The sequence below is a fragment of the Ochotona princeps genome, chromosome 23, assembly GCF_030435755.1.
Source record: "Ochotona princeps isolate mOchPri1 chromosome 23, mOchPri1.hap1, whole genome shotgun sequence".
In the NCBI taxonomy this organism is placed as follows: Eukaryota; Metazoa; Chordata; class Mammalia; order Lagomorpha; family Ochotonidae; genus Ochotona; species Ochotona princeps.
This window is the reverse complement of record NC_080854.1, coordinates 14543842-14563641: the sequence shown is the minus strand read 5'-3', so window position 1 is coordinate 14563641 and position 19800 is coordinate 14543842. Positions and strand designations below refer to the sequence as shown.

Here is a 19800-nt window from a genome sequence, read left to right as displayed (position 1 = left end):
ACTAAGAACGTTAACAAACCTTGAAACTCTTACTGGAAAAGGTAAATTACTGTTATCAGTTATGGAAACACAAATGCATGCTGTTCATGTAAAACTACGCTGGATGTGGAAAGAGGCAAGGAAATGAAGGAGGGAGGGAGGAAAAAGAAGGAGGAGAAAAGGAAGACATCAGAAAGGAGGCACCTAAGGTTATCCTGATAGCTTTATATCCTTTATAGCTCTCCCAGTTGGTCAAATTCTACATATTTTATATGGCTCCATCACGTATTTTTTTTAATTCACTCCAAATGAAACGGTAAGTTCTTGCTTTTTTTTTTTTTTTTTTTTTAAGATTTACTTGTTTTTACTGGAAAGGCAGATACACAGAGAGGAGGAAAGTTCTTCCATTTGCTGCTTTACTCCCCAAGTGGCCACAGCATCTAGACTGAGCAGATCTGAAGACAGGAGGCAGGAGCTTCTTCTGGCCATCCTTTGTTGCTTTCTCCAAATCACAAGCAAGGAGCTGGATGGGAAGTGGAAGAGCTGAGACATGAACAGGAGCCCATACTGGGATCCCAGTACAAGTATGATGAGGATTTAGCCATTGGATCCAAGAAGGTAAATTCTTTACTAAACCATTGCCACATTATTCATACAGTAAAAACTACTCACATTTATTTTATCTGCTACTATATTAGGAAAAAACTACATACATACACTTGTATATGATTAGCATAAGAATTTATATACAGCTTTTAAAACAAAATACAAGGGCTGGCATTGTGGTGTAGTGGGTTAACCTGCCACCCGCAGCATCAGCATTTCATACAGTTGCCAGTTCAAATCCTGGCTGCTACACTTTCGATCCAGCTCCCTGCCAATGCACGTGGGAAAGCAGTGGAGAATGGACTAAGAGCTTGGATCCCTGCACCCATGTGGGAGAACCCCAAGAAGCTCCTTTGTTCAGGCTTTGGCCTGATCCAACTTGGGTAGTTGTGGCATCTGGGGAGTGAACCATTGGCTGAAAGCCCTCACTTTCTCTCTCACTCCCTTTCTCGGTCCCTCTGCCTTTCAAAGTAACAAAATAAATCTTTAAAAATAAATAAATATTATAGATAATGCATTTTGAAGTGTTTTTAAATTGATTTTATCTTTAAAGGCACTTTACACTTACTACCACCTCCTTAGTCTACTGTATAATCTTCATTGAAAATTAAGCCAGATAGTTATAACATTAAAGAAACAAAGACAGCATAAAGGCACATGAAATTATCCCTTGCCTAATGCTCCACAATCAGCAGTTACAGAGGCAAGTGACCATGTACCTAGTCTTGGTTCATGGTTCTTTCCATTAAGAAGAAATATAATTAGGCAGAGAGTTAGTAGCATTTTCAATGATTTGCTTCAAAGTATCCAATATGCTTATCTAGTCTGAATTTTAAAATAGGATTTTTTAATGATAATGCATACAACGCTTTTGCAAAGAAAATTCACCTCCTTTCATCTACCAGGTTGGAACGTAAGCTTTGAAGCTCAAGTATCCTGACAGGCATTTGGCCTCGTGGTTGAGATATCCACATCCCATATCAATAGTGCCTGCACTGCACTCCCAGCTCTTCTCCGGATTTCTGCCTCTTGCAAAAGCACACTCTGGGAGATAACAGGTGATGGCTCAAGTATTTATGCCACTGCCACCCACCTGGGAGAACCAGAAGAAGTCCTTAGCTCCCGGCTTTGACCCGACCCAGTGCTGCCTGCTGCAGGCATTTGGAAAATAAACCAGCAGGTTGGATCTCAACATTTCTGTGTGTGTGTGTGTTAATATAAATAAAGAAGAAATCTTATTTTAAAATAACAATGCCGTGAAGCATCCCTTTTGCAGATTGTAAGTACATGCCAATATTGAATATTCAGGTATCACACACATCCACGTATACCAGAACCAGTTCCTCGCATGTAATGGGAAGCTCATTAAATATTTTAATCAGTAATTGAGTTTTTCAAATGAATTATCAAAGAATTCTACCACTAGCACATGTTGAGCCAGCAGGCTCTCCTGGTTAGTTACCATGTCTCTTCCTAAGCTGATGGCAAATTCCCACCAGCTGTCCTGTTCCTGAGCTCCACCATCCTCTGTATTTGTGCACTTCACTCTCAGTTCTGTTTAGACCCTCCAAGTATAAATCATCAGAATCAACCTAAATTAGCCAAAGCCATCCCCTGCAGCCTCTCACAGGTGACCACATTGGCAGAAACCCTCAACATATGGCAGTGGTAGAATGAACCAAAACAATGCTGCTTTTTATGCAAACCAATCCAGTCTTGCACTCAGAAGTCAACAATGGGCATCGGACTGGTCTTGGCTTGTGTCCCTTCTCACCCCTCAATAACGTTTGTTTCTGTTTTTATCTAGCACCATGCACCCTTCAGCTGTTGATGTGGTTCATTCGCTCAGTAGCAGAACTTAAAAGATGCACAATTCCAGCTACAGCTCTGGTGACAGCAACAGGAGAGGCAGAAACCTGTTCCCGAATCAGGCCCTCTCTTAGCAGGAAATATTCATGGAGTCTGTCAGTGTCCCCATTTCCAGGTTCTCCCTCCCCCAGGGTTGTTGGCAACATAACACCAAAAACACTTTTTTTGTTGTTTCTTGCTATGCATGTATTAAAATGCTGACTTGTTGAAACACTGCTGCCGAACCCCCAGGCCTGGTGAATCCGGGTGTAGATAGTGAACCTAAGGCTAACGCAAAGCTTACAGCTCCACAAAGCCCACCAGCTGGGGATACTTCAAACTTTTAAACGGAGCACTGTAGAATTCCCCAAGGAGCTTTTCTGCATACATCCCCTCACCCTGGGGTGCATGCACCTCTCCTAAATAACCACTTATTCCCGTCTGCCTGCTGATCAGAAGTAATGAAGCCTAGTTTCAACAAATAAAATTATCCTCTGAACATATGCTCGCAGAAATAATTAAGCAAATCAAACCAAATCAAAGAGTATACACGGAGGCAGCTAACCTAGCAGCACTGAATTACCAACATTTTTCAATGGTGCTCTCATCAGTCGCTTCCATTTTATCACCAATATATCTGCCAAATTCCTGCACTTTATTTTGTTTTGCAATACTCATGTGCTGTATTCACACCGGTATCTACTGATATCAGACAGCCGTGCTGCCTTCATTTCCCTATATCCTCAGGTCCATTATTATTCCTTCACCATGACAGTTTCAATCCACTTAGGACTTACCTATAAGTGGCCATCATGTTTGAGGTTTCAAACCCAATATGTTTCTTTTTTTTTTCTTGCCTGCTCCCTCCCTCCCTCCCTTCCTCTCTCCCTCCCTTCCTCTCTCCTCTCTCTCTTCCTTCCTTCATTCCTTCATTTCTTTCTCACCCTTCTTGATCTTTCTCTCTTCCTCCCTTTTCCTTTTCTTTCCTTTCTTACTTCCTTTCTCTCTCACTTTCTTACTATCCTGCCTTCTTTTTCTCTTTTATTTTCCCAACACACACCTGCATCATGATAAATTTTATGCAGATAAAACAATATATGTACTTTTTTCTAAGGATATTATGCTGTCAGTGTTCAGTTTGTGACATACCTTGCCCCACAAATTCATCAGTAAGAAGAGAGGAAAAATTACATACAAACAAAGAAAAACAGATTCCTTAACAAAACAAAATTAGCTGTTCACAATTTTTTTAGATTTACAATGAGTTTAATTGAATTATATTAAATCAAATGTACATATTTTATAAAATTTCCTTTTTAAAGAAAACCACTAGAAGCATTAAAATGTTACGAAAACAGAAAATTCAGGAAATAAATTCAGTGGAAATTATAGAGAAATTATTGAATATTTGAAAATTAACTGATGATAATTAGACTGTGAAATAATTTGTTTTTAATCAGTTGCTTTGAAAACAGATAAAAATAAGATCAATTAGTTAAGAATTCGATCATCATGTTTTCCTCAATAGACATTCAATTTATCTTCTTTCACTTTGAAAAGCTCCATTTCCAAACGGAAAAATCAGCATTGCTGTTTGTACAAAAGTACACAGACTGATCAAGTCTAGGGAAACACATATAACTAGAGGATTTTTAATCAATAGCAAATATAGAGTGTCAATAATCATCTAAAATGCTTAAATACTTGAGGAAACTTTGTAAGTTGATTCTCAATAAAACTTGGCCATCTGCGAGTGTCCAGTAAGAGATACAAAATAAACACAGTATTCAGTTGCATTTATAGTACGTAGTCATATTATCCAGAAAGATAATTTTCCATAACATAGGATACATATATAAGTAACATGTTATATAAAGATTACCTACAATTGCACTTTGTCATTTAATATTGTGCAATAAAGGTAAGAAAAAATTTTTAAAAAAACAACACTACTAATACTTGGTTCAGCACATTTTGCACATCAGATTCCATAAATTATGCTAGAAGATTTCAGGAACTAGGGCTTTGCCTAAATTTAAAAAGAAGGAGAGGGCCCGGCATGGTAACTCGTGGCTGAAGTCCTCGCCTTGCATGCACTGGGATCCCATATGGGCGCCGGTTCTAATCCTGGCAGCTCCACTTTCCATCCAGCTCCTTGCTTGTGGCTTGGGAAAGCAGTCGAGGATGGATCAATGCCTTCGGATCCTGCACCTGCATGGGAGACCTGGAAGAGGTTCCTGGCTCCTAGCTTTTGATTGGCACAGCAACGGCCGATGCGGTCACTTAGGAAGTGAACCATCAGATGGAAGATCTTCCTCTCTGTCTATCCTCCTCTCTGACTTTCCAATAAAAATAAATAAATCTTTTAAAACACACAGATCTTAAAAAAAAAAAAAAGAGGAAGGAGAGTGTATTGGCCCTAGCTGTTCAAACATTGGCTAAGATGGCCACATACTATAAAACAGTATCTTGGTGAACTTTCTGGTTTTGGACCCTGACTCTAGCTTTCTATAAATCGAAACTCTGGGTCACAGGGCAGGGAAATCAACGTAACATGATCTGTATAATCTATGTAAGAACCACAGAGGGAGTTCCACACTCTCATATGTAGTCTGGCCCAGCACCAGCCACTGTGAGCAGCTGAGGAGGTCAATCAGTGGATGAGGACAATGGCAGCACTTCTCTGTCCGTAAGATTTAAATTCTTTCAAAGCTTTAATGCATTAAGAAGAGATCTGGTAAGCGCATATGGCTATTTTCAGAGCAAACAACATGGAAGAGCTCTGAGGGAAATACAGTATGTCACTGCAAACGCAAATTAGCACTTTTTCCTATCTAATTTGAAAAATAAAAGTAGGTAAGCTCTAGAAGGAAAGTGAGACAAGAAATTATGAAAATTATTGTTCAAATAGTAGGTTCAGGATATAGACCGTTAGTGAACTAAAAACATAGTTTATGCCTGATGATCTGCATCTGATTGCTTCAATAGTTCCAAATCCACTACTGCTAAAAGTATTACAAGACATTTTGCATCCTACTAGAGTGACAACCTGTCAGGCTGCTTGTTCGTGTATCGGTACAATCCTCTAACCGAGTCTCAATTTCAAGCCAAGATGCTGACTGAGCAGAAAAAAAGCATGCATAGTGGCATGGTGACTTCTACCTTGAACCATGAGCCATGTTTCATTTATGTTCATCAAGAAAGTACTCCACCAGCATCACACCATGTATCCAGATCTCAACTCGTTATCTGATTATTCCAACTTGATCCCATTAGACATTGATCTCTTAAATGGCACAGAAACTGCTGACAAAATACCTCTGCAAACATGAGAAAATCCCTGCATGAGAGGTGCTCAATTTTACAATTTCCCTTAGGAAAAGCTACCGCTCACATGTATTTAAATATTAATCACAGACAATTTTAAGTGAAAATGAAAATCAGTGAGTACCTTAAAAAAACAAAATCTTAGCAAAAGAAAGTATGATACAGTGAGAGCAGCACAGCTGATCTTTCTTACTTAGAAATCTATAGACTTGAAACCCAGATTTCAGAAACCCAGATTTAAACTACTCTTCATTTATGGAAACTCCCTGATTTCTACATCTCCTGAAAGTCTTTATTTTTTATATACTCTATACACCACATAAAAATACACACAGCAAAAAGTTAAATATCTAATGAAGCATAGGAATGCAAAAATATCTTGAGAAGAAAAAAGTGATTCCAATGGATGCAAGGAAAGGCTGCAGAAGTAATTTTTAGATAATCAAAAACAGAACGATATTTGAAACACTAATGGTGCAATGCTCATCTAGAGAGAATCACAAAGGTTTTCAGGCAGCAGATCTTCATGAAGTACACCACGGAAGTGAGAAGATCTGCGTCTTGCACATGTGGATTACGGGCTAACACCTTCATTTCCTCATTAGCTAAGTGGTCTAATGAGCAGGCTAAAGATATTTTTCAACTCATAGAGGGTTTAGGTTTTAAGTATTATGCAAATATCATTATGAAAGTGTGCTTGTGGAAAACAAAGCCTTATGTCTGTTGGGAAATTTCTCGTTTTAGTACATTTATATCTTTCAGCAAAGTGATAAGGACCAGAGCAAAAGGAAACATCTAAGCATATTTCTACATAAAGTACCTCCACAAAAGATTTTTTTTCTTTTAAAAGGTAATATTCATAGGAATATCAAATGTCCTAGAATCAAAATGGCACATTAACAAATGGAATCAGATATTTTTAAAAGATTGATGCATTTTTTCAAAAGTCAGTTTGAGAGTCTGTCTGTGAAAAACACGGAGAGATCTTCCATCTGCTGGATCACTTCCCATACAGTGGCAACAGGCATGATTTGGCCAGGTTAAAGCCAGCAGCCAGAAGCTGTATTGAGATCGTCCACAAAGGTGCAATGGCTTAAGCACATGTGCCATTTTCTGCTCCTTTCTCATGTAGATTAGCAGGGAGTTAGAGGAAACTGGAGCAGTGTGGACTAGAACCAGCACCCATAAGGGATGCCTGTATCATAAGCAACAGCTTTGGTATGCCACGTATCTGGGTAGCTTCACTAGAGTTGTCCTAATCCAGTCCATAAATGGTTTGACAGGCTCAATGTTCAATTACTGTGCCGCTTAATTTCTTACACACTACATGTTTTGTATGCTTCAACTGTCTGGAAATTAAAAATTAGGTAATTAAGAAGAAATCTCCAAGTGTCAAGAAATTGCACTGACTGTGTCTGAAGAACAAGGGAAGGAAGCCAGAAAGCATCATCGGGGCTAGATAGAGAAAGTAATTTTCGACGGAAATAAGGGTAAGTCAAGGGAAGGAAACAGCATGAACCCGGGTCCAGATATTAGAACCTGCAGCGTGCAGAGAGGAGTATGAGAAACGTGTCGGGCTGGAGCCCAGAGCATGTGAAACAAAGGGCAGAAGATGATGCTGACAGAGGAACACACTACTTCTATGGACAGTTTCACCTGCCATTAAAGGAAACCTATCTTGAAAGTCACAGAGTTATGTGGGTGTTTTAATGCAGTTACGTTACAACACTATTTAAGAAGGCTAATACTTGTGACTGTGGGGAAAAAAACAAATAAGAGAATAGCAAGTGCCAGTTACTGCAATTCAGAGGGTGATGCAATCATTTTGGGGAAGCAAGATGATGTTTGAATAAAGATTTTTTTAGCAGTGGAGAAGGAGAGAAAAATGGACTACAGATACACAACAGTTGGACTTGGTGATTAAATGAGCTCAGGGTATTAAGAAAAATTAAGAGCCACAGACATTCCTAAATTTAGATATGTAATAAGTTTATGGATGAAACTTTCAAGTAAGTAAAATGAGAAAAGAAAATGGTTTAACAGAGACAATGATAAGTTCATTTTAGAGATTATGCAAGTTATGAAGGTCCGAGTGACTTCTGTGAAACCAGAAGATACTTGAAAATACAAGAGCAAATTGATACAGAAACTCAAAGTTATGGGTACAAATTAGTAGTCGTGACCAAGCAGTAAAACATCTTTTTATTTTTTGAGAAAAAAAACTTCTCATGCATAGAGGTATGCAATATTATTTTCATAAAGATAATCTACTTCAAAATATTCTCTTTTCCCCCTCTGTTCTTTCCATCCATTCTCCTTGAAAGAACTATGATATTCATTGATCTCTCAGAAACTCAAGAGTATTTTGCAGTTCTCATTTTCCCATTTCTTGTTAGTTTCAAGATTTGAAAGCTATCCTATTACATGCTCAGCGTTGTGAGATTAGTAATTCTCATAAAAATAACAATCTTTAAAATGCCTAGAAAATAGAAATTGAATCTTCTGTAACTCCTATATGAGAGAGAGAGAAAGGAAGAGAGAAAAATCCACCTCTTTGGTGACAGTTCAGAACTAAATTTTTCTTAACTTTTTGTTGTTGTTTTTATTGTTAAGGATTTATTTATTTTTACTGGAAAGGCAGATTGACAGATAGAAGGAGAGACAAAGAGAAAGATCTTCCATCCATTAGTTCACTCTCAAAATGGCCACAATAGTTAAAACTGAGCCGATCCAAAGCCAGCGGTCTTCTTTTGGGTCTCCCATGCGGGTGCAGGGTCTCAAGGCTTTGGGCCAACCCCTACTGCTTTCCCAGGCCACGAGCAGGGAGCTGGAAGGGAATCTGAGCAACAGGGATTGGAATCCGGCTGCCTATATGGGATCCCAGCATTGTAAGAAGATGATTAGTAATAGCTACCGCTCCAGGCCCGACAAAGTTTTTCTTTAAGGTGAAATTCAACACAATGAAGATAAATAGACAGAAAAGCATACCTCAGATTATCATTAGATAAGACAGTCAATGTACTCACATAATTTTTATCTGAAACCTCGTTTGAATTCTTAATCACCCACTAAATTCATATTTAATACCAGCCTTGTTTAAAATTATATTCACTTTTTAAAAAATGGTATATCATTTGACAGCAGAGGAGAATATTGAAGCTTTATGCTAAAATGGATGAAAAGATTTTCAGTAACTTTTCATCACAATAATGAGAACACTGAATACAGTGAAAAAGAACATAATTTTGTTGGAGTTTCAGGTTAATTTTACGAGTGAGACAAAGAGAACCACAGCACTTCGAGATGACAGCTTCAGTTTCCCACTTTGAGTAAGACTAGGTTTTGTGTGTGTGTGTGTGTGTGTGTGTGTGTGTGTGTGTGTGCTTTGCTTTCTTCTAAATATTTTTATAGAAAAAGCATTTTATTTGTCATTAAATTATTTTCACTTTATTTTTTGAATAGATTTTAAAACAGGACTGAGTTGCTCCAAAACAACCCCCTGAACACACTGCATCAGCTCACGGTGGGAGATGTATAGAAAATAGACTTCTGCTGCCCTCTCTTGGAATAAATATGTGAACAGCACCACTGTTGATTCTGTAGTTTGCTATTGTCTGCATCTTACCACAGCCACATTGCTTGGGAAACAAAGGCCTGGGACTCAATTATTGAATGGCTTGTTAGGAAAGAAGTGGAACCTCTTCCGAATTCTATGGGTCCAAAATATTAGATTTTTTTAAAGGATTGTTTAGCAGCAACCTGAATAAAAAGCATAAGTGCTTTGGCTAAAATGAATTCAGATGTGATAATCACCTCAAAAACTAGGAAGCACTATTATAATTAACATTTTGGATTACATACAGTCTCGTAGTTTCAATTATGTAAGTGCAAATTTCAATATAAAATAAATTTTTTTTTAAATTACTTCTATAGGACAACCCCAGGGAAGTTTTTAATTTACCCTTAGATGCACTAAATATGCTTTACTTTAAGATATATTTATACCCATTGGAGTAAAAACTTTGGAGCTTGCTAAAAATATTATTACTGTCATCCAAAGAAAATACAAATATTTCTGATAATAACCTGGATATATTTAACACCAAATAGAACAAAATAAACTCAACCTTACTAAATATATGTTTATGCTGTGGCTGAGATGAATAAAGGCCATTATATAGAGCATATAAAAGTACTATGAATGTTGAGATTTGATTGTGCTTATTAGCGACAAATACCCCTTTGGGAAGATGTACTTTAAAAACCTGGTGAAATAAATGGCTGGTTGCATGTTAACAATTCTGTTAGAATGTAATAGGTCAAAATACTAGAACCAAAGCAACATGCCAAATGTATCGCCAGAAGCTTCATGATTTAAAATGGAGTGATTATTAAGAAAATATTGTTTTGAGCATATAAATATGAAATTTTAAAAAAACTAATTTCAAAAACATAATTTTTCCACTGGAGAAAACAAATCATTGACATGAGCCTCAAGAATGGATAAAATCTTACTGTAATCATTCTCTATAACAATAAAATCTCAAAATGTTTTGGCTCCAATAAGATGCCAAGAGCTAAACAACAAATTCAGATGTTAGCAGAAGTTAGGATACTATATTGTCAATACAAATAAAGCAAAATGCAAACTATCTACACAATCTATGAAATCTTATACTCAATACTCTTTTTACATTTAAAGTATGATATATAATCCAATTTTCTGTTACTGGTTGATATTTAGATACCCATCTCCCAACATATGTTAACTGAGTGAATAGTAATAATTATAAAGATAACAAACATCCACCTTATCTTCAAACTGCATAAATGCAACTCAATTTAGCCGTTCTTATTTCTTTGAAATAATGAGAAATTTCACTATACACAGCAAACAAAATTATTCAGTGATTGGCCAAATAAACAAACTTTTTAGAAAATTAGAAAGAAAATTAGAAAATTACAAGGCAATGAAGTATAAATGAAGCTGAATTATATGGTCCTGTTATAGTGGTCAAAACACCCAGGTGTATCTATCTATACTGGATATTGCAGAATAAGCTCAGATCTATAGATAAGTAGTTTGTTTTATTTGGGGTAAGAAAATTAAATAGACTTTGTCTAGACAGAATGACCTCATTGCATACATTTGCTTCCACAGGAGCCAGAATCCAATGAAAATTCTAAATTACTTTATTAAATAAGTGTCTTAGCTACGTGTATATGTTGCCTTCTATGAGACACAGGCAGTTCTGCTGTAGTACTTGTAAATTTCACACTGCATTACAAAATAACAGAAAAGTTCTGTGAAGCGAATCTAACAAATTGTAGAGAATTCACAACATTGATTTATTACATTTTTGATATTGACAATTTCTATTAAAATTCATTACTACCATTAAAAGACTCTGTCATTTCAAACTAAATTTGTTGGTGTTGAGACTGAACATAATTTTTAAACACAAGGATAAAAAATTGACAAAAGTTAGACCCTACAAAAATCTCAGTTTGCTTTTACTGTCTTTTTCTTTTTTTTGTTGTTGTTGTTGTCGTTTTTTTAAAGATTTATTTTTATTACAAAGTCAGATATACAGATAGGAGGAGAGGAGGATAGACAGAGAGGAAGATCTTCCATCCGATGATTCACTCCCCAAGTGAGCCGCAACGGGTCGATGCACGCCGATCCGAAGCCAGGAGCCAGGAACCTCTTCCAGGTCTCCCACGCGGGTGCAGTGTCCCAAATCCTTGGGCCGTCCTCGACTGTTTTCCCAGGCCACAAGCAGGAAGCTGGATGGGAAGTGGAACTGCCGGGATTAGAACCGGCGCCCATATGGGATCCCGGGGCATTCAAGGAGAGGACTTTAGCCGCTAGGCCACCATGCCGGGCCTTTTACTGTCTTTTTCAAACATAGTTGTGTATGTCTTAATTATTTAAATTGAATTAATTTTATTGCGATTTGTTCCATTGTAGTTTTCTATGTTGGAAGAATAGAATATTCAAATTAAGTTATAAATTTAAATATATAAATTATTTAAGTTAGGAATGAAACTCAGGATTAAGGTTGAAACTTGTATTGATTGAGACAAATTTCCAATAATGTAACTTGGTGGGAAATGAACATTCTCAGAGGATGTGTAGTGGCAGTATAAGGAAATTTTATACTGGAACTATTCACATTATCTTCACCTGTTCTCTTATTTACGGGCACAGACTGAAAATTAAGTCTAAAGCTGGCAGTGATTTGAGGTACTTTAAAATGCAAATAAATGCAGCAATGGAAAAAGAGCTGTGGTTAATAGTTTAAGGAAGAAATAATGATCTTTGGCTATTGGAACTCAGGAAAAGACACATGTATTTAAGTAAATGACGTATGATTTTACAAGTTCCATGGGTTAGCAGTTCTCACATTTATGAAAATGATTGAAGATTCTTCAATCAAGAGTAGAGCAACTTTCGTCACTTCATAGTTTACAAACTAAAGATACAACATGAAATAACTAGAAACTATTATGGTTAGTTAAATAAGCCAGTCTCCTTGAAATATCAATCCATACAGTACAAAAAAAAACTGTAATGTGTACGAGCAAAATTCAAATTAGGATCACTTTTTTAATTTATAAATTTTATTTTTGATTATGTTTATATACTTGATCAGGGTGGGAAGGGTGAGGATTGGGGGAAAGTGGGCGAGACCATCGTTTCCAAATTTTCTTTTTCTCCTTCATATGCCTGGGGAAGGAGAGGAGATGGGGAGCTGGGAAGCCATGTCCAGCCTCCAACCAACTAATCACCTGATGTCAGCCCAGAATCCCCGATGTGGAGCAGCTCCACAGTTCTGCTTAACTGATTTTGACAACTCTGAAATGCTGCTGATCCTATCAGTCCAGGAAAAAGAAATCCTTCCACAGTCCCTTGGTTGACACAGTCCACAACAGAGGCTCCATTCGCACAGATATTTGCTGTCAACATTGGCTAGGGTAGTTGACCAATTTGTTCTAACCTCCTTTTTCTGCTGTGGTACCAGATGTCCTCTGTAGGTCCCAGTAGACTGCCATTATATGTGAGCATGCTGTCTATTGCTCCATCTAAGCTACTGAGAAGACTCAGTTTTGACACATACACTCCATGGTCAGACATGCAGTCAGTTAGCCCAGACTGGCACTCCCACAAACATGCAGGTCAATAGGCATTGTGGCCCTGCCCATCCTGGTCTGTCCCGGGTCTCAGCTCTCACGATCAGCAGTGAGAGCAACTGTCCAGCAGAGGCATCCCCTTGCAGTCTCCCTACCAGGATCGCATCTCCCCACTGCATGCCTAGCTCTTGCGTGTGCTGGTGGGTGCTGTACCCAGACTGCCATAGCCTGCCTCACCTCGGCATTTGCTGGCAGGTGCTGTAGCCTGGCCCAGCCAGGTCTGCACTCAATTCCAGCTCATGCTAGTGGGTGCTCTCGCCTAGTCCAGCCCAGCCAGCCCCCAGTCTGGCCCTAATGTGAACTGGTTGGTGTTGCATTCCAGTCCAGGCTGTCCTGCATCCCATCTGGTTTTCATTTCTGTCAGTGGGTGTTATGAATCGGCCAAACCTGGGCGGCCCCTCTTAGAGATGACCCACATGTATACTGGCACGTATCATAACCTGGCTTGGTCTGGGCTGCTCCCAGCCTTGGTTCCTATGCTCACCAGTAGGATCTGCATCCTGACAAAGGAGCTCCCCAAGCTCCTCAGTCAGATCTTCTCCTAGTGGCAGATTTCATGCACAACAAATCTGCCCCCAGACCTGGTTATCTCGTTTGATGGTTAGTGTCATGGCCCAGCCCAACATGAGCCATCCCCTGTTCCCAGGAGCTTTTGCTGTTTTCAGAATGTGTGAATTGGAGTGTCCTTTGGATACTCGTCTATTGGTACAGTTTTTGCTGATAAACCCACTTATTCCAATACCATGCCCACAGGAAGGTCAACTGGCTCTAATACTTCCAAGGCATAATAAAAACTTAATAATCCTTACCAGTGCAATCATTTTCCTGAAATTCTGATGCCTACCCAATAAACCATTCAGCAACAAAGACAGCTCTCCTTTACTTCTTGTAGGCTGGACCTTTACTGCTTATAACCCAAAAGAATCTTTGCCAGGTAGGTGTGAAGACTCATATCCAAAATATTGTCTGTACACACACACACACACACACACACACACACACACACACACACACATCTTATATTTTACCTCCTACACAAAACCCCTCAGTTCAAAACTATTTGGTTTTGAAAACCAAAGTCAAATTGAAATGAGATTTAGGTCGTTTTGTGGACTATGAATTCTCCCCCCGGCCACACACCCGACACACACTAACATTACCTACCATTATTACCTAGATACATTCTGACTCACTTGACTAAGTGGAAGCAAAAAAGGGACATATGAGAATAAAAGATTTACAAGTTAATATCCCAAAGAATTTCCCAGTTACAGTGGTAAACGTGAAAAATCCGTCACTTTTATGGATCATACATAAAGAAGCCTGTGTGGGAGTTATAGAATCAAAGAATCTTTGTTAAAATTTCATATGTAAATATTCATCAGCAGTGGATTAGTTTAGGGCTAGAAGTAGTGAGTGGTTTCTCAATGGAGTAATCTGGGGCTCTAAGTATACATCAATTATGCAGGCACATTTAGCTTTGCAGGCATTTTTTCCTTGTTAGAAAATACTCTGTGGGAGGTAGCATGTTTTCCAGGAAATGAAATTGGGAATGGGAACATAGGAATGTAAAGGAAGTGAAAAAACACAACAGTGATCTTGGTGTGTGTTCCCAGTGTTTCTGGGATGGAGTATGTTTAGGTGCTTTCCAGTGGAATGCCCCAAAAATCCAGAGGCCTGGGTCACAAATGGACGGAATCACTTTCTTGGTATGCCCTTCTGCTTTACATCTAATTGAGAAGCTCTCCAGAATGATGTGGTTTGCAATAATGGTTCTATGTGGGAAATACACATTGCCAAAATGATGGGCATTAAGTTACAAAGCCACTGAACGTGGTTTGTCCATACAGAGCCTTGAAATCAGAGTCCCAGGTTGGGTGCAAGAGCCCGCCAAACCCTGTGCTGCACAGTAGAAATTGTCTCTCTTATCCTACCACTATTTTAATATATGTCATGTCATAAAACATATCTAACTTCTTTCCACATTCTTTTCATGAATTATAACAAGTAATTGCGTTTTTTGTATTTTTTATATTATTTTCCATGACCCTGCTTTGCAGGTGTAGGGATTCTCCCCTATGCTTCCCCTTTTTACTCTTCCCACTCCGCCCCGTCAACACACCCTTTTTCCCCATATTATTGTGATGGTATAATCCTTCAGCAATAGTCACAAGTCAAACATTCTGCTATTTCAGTGCATCACGGCATTATATGTGTAGGCAAAGGTAGAAAATCTAGTGTCATTGTCAAAGTTTAGTTAACAGCTTCATTTGGGAGTCTTCCTTTTATTTGGGAGTAGAGCTGCATACTACAGCAAAACATCACTTTCTAGTATGATTTTCTCCATTATACAGTTCATCTATGAGAATTTGTACATGTGCATGTGTGTGTGTGTACATTTTGCTTATATATTCATGTGTTTTGCATTTTCCATGAAATTGTCTTATATCAAAGAGTACATCTGATATTTGTCCTTGGGGATTGACTTATTTCACTGATCAAAATGGTCCCCAGTTGGGACCATTTTGTTGTAAATTAGAGAATTTCATTTTTTAAAAGATTATTTTTATTGGGAAGGCAGATTTACCAAGAGAAGTAGAGACAGAATGATTTTGTGTCCATTAGTTCACTCCCCAAGCGGTCACAATGGCCTGAGCCGATCTGAATCCAGCAGCCAGGAGCTTCTTCTGCTGAGGTTTTTTTTTTTTTTTTTCCTTACTTCTTTCCAGATTCTCTTTTTGTCCTTTCAGGGGTATCACTATGATCCGTTGAGGTATAGATCTTTATGATTTACCCAAGCTGGAATTAACTGTGAATCTAAATGTGCTAGTTAATATTTTAATTTAATTTTGGAATCCTTTCAGTCATTAGTTATTCAAAATGTTGATGTCTTTCCTCTCATTTACTTCTTTTTGTACACCTTTTCACCTATGTTGATACGCCATGAAGCATATCCATGTTTTACAACTAGATGGAAGCATTGACACACCTTCAAGTTTGGTGACTTCAATATAATTAATCATCTCTGAAATTCAATTATCATGTTATGATACACTATAGCTAAAATGAAAATGATTAATAATAATAAGTGTTAAATTTTCTGGAACTCTTGTACATTTCCTGTGGAATTATAAATTCATGTAATTGTATTAAAAATGTTGGGTATAATCTATCCAGGTACAAAACTCATGATGTGATCAATCCACCTTTAGGTGTATATCCAACAAAAAAATATAAAAATTCAGTAAACAATATAAAGAAGAATGTTTGTAGAATTGCAGTTCAAAATGTCCTCAGACACTAAACAACCTGGTTTCTATCTACAGATTTAGGTAAAGAATAAATTGTGATGTATGTTTTGTTGAAACAGTACAAAGCAGTAGGATGATTTAGATTACAATTGACATACCATAAGACCCAGCTGTCTTACTCCTGGAAATGTATCCAAAGGAAGCAACATCTGCATATGAGAAAGTGATCTGCAACCCTATATCTAGAGCAGCACAGTCTACTATAGAGAAGACGTGGAAACAACCCAGATGCCTGTTGAAAGAGGAATGAATGAATAAATAAACTGTGGTGCATCTACTCTACAGTGTACTAGTCAGTCACTTAAAAGAAAGAAAAACGTGGCCTGGCATGATGGTACAGTGGCTAAACCCTTGCCTTACATATCCCAAGATTGCATGTGGGTGCCAGTTCATGTCCTGGCTGCTCCATTTCCCATCCAGCTCCCTACCTGTGGTCTAGGAAAGCAGTGGAGGGTGGCCCAAGGCACTGGGACCCTGCACTTGCATGCGAGATCCTGAGGAAGCACCTGGCTCCTGGCTTAGGATCAGCTCAGTTCCAAGAATTGTGGTCACCTTGGGAGTGGGCCAGTGCATGAGGGATATTTCTCTCTGTGTTTCCTTCTCTCTCTGGATTTGCCTTTCAAATGTTAGTAGATACATCGTTAAAGAAAAATTCTGTTACCAGAAAATCTAGCATTGTAAATAAAAGGGATAATCATTTTTGTGTTTGATTTATTCAACTACATAAGATTTTATTTACTACCGTTTACAATAGTTTATTACATATATTACAATTAACTTGAAGAAAGAAGTTTTAAGGTTCCAAATGTAAAGTAATGATAAGGACATGGAAACATTAGTTATTCTAATTTTGGCAGTACACATTGTATACATGTTTTGAAAAATGACACTTTATCTCATAAATATGTATAATTTATATTGATGTATTAATAAAGAATTCTTTGATTTCCTCATTACTCATTGTACACATGCATTGAGTTGTCATATTGTATCCAATAAATTAAATAAAAATAATTAAGGACCAACAATAAGATAAGAGAATTTGAATTTAAAAAGGGAGACTTCCTTGATAATACAACCCCACCAGGAAGACAAATTATAGACTATCCCTTGGATCGACTGGAAAGGAATCAGAAGGTAACCGATGTTCAAATGATGAAACGTAGACCACCGATAAGGAAATCATAAAAGCAAATAAACAAGTCACTATAAATGCACTTCTCATTGTTCTTTTCTCTTTTTTGATTAAATAGAAGTTTACACAAATCAATACTTATAAAATTATATTGAATGCCACAATAAAAAGATAATGTACCAACAACAGAAACATAAAGAAAAGCTAATTAGCTAATATACCCATTCTGTTCTGTGAGACACTAATTAATAAAAAAAGGCAAAGATTAGTAAAACAGGGGGCTGGTACAGCGAGATACAGACTGAATCTTCGCCTGTAGTGTCAGCATCATATACGTGTGTCAATTCATGTTCAGGCTACTCCATTTCTGATATACCTCCCTGCGAAAGCCTGGGAATTCAGCAGAAGATGGCACAAAATTGTGAAATGAAAAGTTCTTTAAAATGCATTATCAAAATTGTCACATAAAATACATTTAAGACGAAAATGCACTTCTCAAGTGAAAAAAGATATTTTATGATGATAAAATCATTAATCTTTCAAGAAAATATTATTCTTATAAACATACATTTATGTTCAGAGTCCCAAAATACATGAAGCTAATAATTGCAGAACTGAAAGAGAAGACACAATATCATACTTTGAAAACCACAAAAAATTACTAGCTAGGCTATTAACAAGAAAATAATATAGCAGAAGACAATGTAAACTAACTCTTAATGGATATTAATAAATGGGTATTAATAAAATGTTTCAGTTGAGAAAAACAGATGATACAGTCTTACCAATTACATACAAGACATTCTCCTAGGATAGACTATCTACTAGTCAGTACCACATATCTGTGTTTACAGTGTGGAACAAATCAAGTTATTGTCAGATAAAGCAATAAAGAAAATGTGGTACACAGACACAATGAGCACAATTCAGTCATAAAAAGAACACAGTTTTGTTATTTCTACCAAAATGATTTGAACAGGTAGGCATCATATTAAGAAAATAAATCAAAAGAAAATCAAGCATTGTGTGTTCTCCATCATGTGTGAACGCTTAAAAAAAAATAAAATCGGACCCGGCAGCGTGGCCTAGCGGCTAAGGTCCTCGCCTTGAACGCCCCGGGATCCCATATGGGTGCCGGTTCTAATCCTGGCAGCTGCACTTCCTATCCAGCTCCCTGCTAGTGGCCTGGGAAAGCAGTCGAGGACAGCCCAAAGCTTTGGGACCCTGCACCCGTGTGGGAGACCTGAAAGAGGTTCCAAGTTCCTAGCTTCAGATCGGCGTGCACCGGCCGTTGGCAGTCACTTGGGGAGTGAATCATCGGATGGAAGATCTTTCTCTCTGTCTCTCCTCCTCCTTTCTCTATATCTGACTTTGTAATGAAAATAAATAAATCTTTAAAAATAAATAAATAAAATAAAATCAACCTGAACATAGAACTATGGTTACTAGGGGCTTGAGGGGGTAAGGACAATTAGAACTTTGTATAACATGTACCAAATCAAGATGAGACTAAATAAATAAGGGGCTTGGGTTGAGCAGACGTGACAGGAGCCGTCAGCAAACAATTATTCTAAAAAGTTACCTGGTTTAATCGCAGATTTTCATGAGCACGAAACAAACTTTTATTTTATTATGCAATTTGGATTCAGGGACTTGTCTAAGATCACAGTACAACCTTGTCTCTTCCTTATAATAAACAACTGAGCAAAATAATCTCTACAGTGGAGTTTCAAACAAATTAATTTTACTCACGGTTTGCTGAGGACCACGTACACCATTTCCAATTAGGTGAAGCTTCTGCAGCACCAGCCACACCTGTTAAAATATAGAAAACTGAATTATACAAATTAAACAAGATGACTTTCATTCAAAAACATGATCTTAGGAAGTTCAACCATTTCAAAGTTTTCATTCTGCACAATGTGGCAACTGAGTCATTTAGTTTTCTTCTAGTGCCAACATGTAACCATAAAGCAAAAAAGCAAGATTCTTAATTTAGAACAAACACTTGCTTCATGAAGAAGAGCATACAGAACAAGGGCAGCATTTGTTAGGTTGAATAGCATCACAGGTCTTTCAAGGTTGCAGCTTTGCTGTTAGTAGCAGGTCTGAACACAAGACATAAGCCTGTAAAACTATTCATTGTTTCCAAATCCCATCCACCTCATCATACAACATGTGTTCTATGCACAGTCTCTGTCCAAGAATGCTCAAGGAGTGAGTGTAACAGAGAGAGCAGAGTCAAAAGCCATGGATGGGGAGCGTGATCCTTGGCCATCAGCTATCTTACTATCACATTCAGTTTCCTTAAGAGACTTAAAACTATCACTATATTCAAAGGTGAAACACTTAGGACAGCCTTGGGCAGCAAAAATACTCAATTTTCTCCGTAATACAATA

The 19800-nt window shown here is 37.7% G+C and overlaps 1 long non-coding RNA gene across 1 annotated transcript in view; it reads right to left on the bottom strand.

The window, feature by feature from the left end:
- LOC131483121 (uncharacterized) overlaps positions 1–19200 on the bottom strand; it is a 211293-nt gene extending 192093 nt beyond the window's left edge. The window contains exon 1 of the long non-coding RNA XR_009247533.1: positions 19153–19200. This is a non-coding gene — a long non-coding RNA (uncharacterized LOC131483121). The remainder of the gene's footprint in view (positions 1–19152) is intronic.
- Between the last annotated feature and the right edge of the window lie 600 nt (positions 19201–19800).